We start from the raw sequence: 1293 nt of genomic DNA, 5'->3' as shown, positions 1-1293 counted from the left end.
TGGTGCTGGAGAAGGAGCCAAGAGTTCTACATCTGTATCAACAGACAGCAAGAAGAGTGAGCCACTGGGTTTGGTTAAGCTTTTGAAACTTCCTCCAAGTTTCTACTTCCTCCAACGCTACACCTCCTAATCCCGGTCACGTAGCGCCACTCCCTAATTCAAATATGTGCCATTCCTATTCAAACCATCGCCACTCTATGTTATCCAACTGGCAAAGGCCCGAGAATTTCTTTCAGAGACCTCTGTGCAAGCGAAGCTGGGATCACTGAATGTTCTATAAATACATTTCTGGACGAGCCAGCATGACAGAGAGTTGAAGTTTATTAAAGAGAGATTTTCACATTGACTTAAGCACAGTGTGATCAGAAAGACAATGCTCAGGAAGAGGATAGCACAAGCCTTCTCAAGAGAAACTTGAGTGTACCTGTCTATGTGGAAGCTGTATATGTGATTTCAGTGGCTTGTGAAATCACATCTCAAAGGCCTGTGTTTTTTTTGGAAGATGGGATCATAGTGTGGTTCCAGAGGCCATCATCACACCTTCAAACAGTGTTACAAGCTGGGGACCAAGTATTCAGATACATGAGCCTACGAGGAACATTTCTCATTCAAACCATCACACCTAGCCTGGCTTTGAAAGTTCGATATATAGTAGAAGATGACTTTGAACTAACTCCTAACCACCTTGTCTATATCTGCCAAGTACTTGTGTTATATATTGACCCTACAGCTATACCTACAGCCCTAAACATTTATTCATGTACTTGTGTGAGGGTGGGGATGTGGACATGGAGGTACCATGACATATACATAGGAATCAGAGTACAATTTGCTGGCAATCAGTTGTTTTTCCTCTTTTGCTACATATGTTCTGAGTACTGAACTAAGGTCATCGGGAATGGCTGCAAGTACCCTTAACTGCTAAGACATATTTAGAATCCAATTCTTTAAAGACCTTAGTTTTTCCAAATCTAAAAATAAAAAAACCCAAATCTACCAATAACTATTGATATACAAGGCAGAAACAGTTTCTATCTTTATATATGCTAATGCTTACACCAATTAACTTAACTAGTCTTATTTTCTAAAAAAGAAAGAAAGATGTGGGGTGGTGGTGGCACAGGCCTTTACTCCCAGCACCCAAGAGGCAGAAGTAGGTGGATCTCTCTCTCTGTGAGTGAATTTGAGGCCATCCTGGTTTACAGAGCTGGTTCCAGGACAGGCTCCAAAGCTAGATAGAGAAAAACCCTGTCTCAAAAAACAAACCAAAATCAAAGAGAACAAAGAGAGAGA

The sequence above is a fragment of the Microtus ochrogaster genome, chromosome 18 (assembly GCF_000317375.1).
Source record: "Microtus ochrogaster isolate Prairie Vole_2 chromosome 18, MicOch1.0, whole genome shotgun sequence".
NCBI lineage: Eukaryota > Metazoa > Chordata > Mammalia > Rodentia > Cricetidae > Microtus > Microtus ochrogaster.
The sequence above is the reverse complement of the archived record's forward strand: the minus strand, read 5'-3'. Positions refer to the sequence as shown.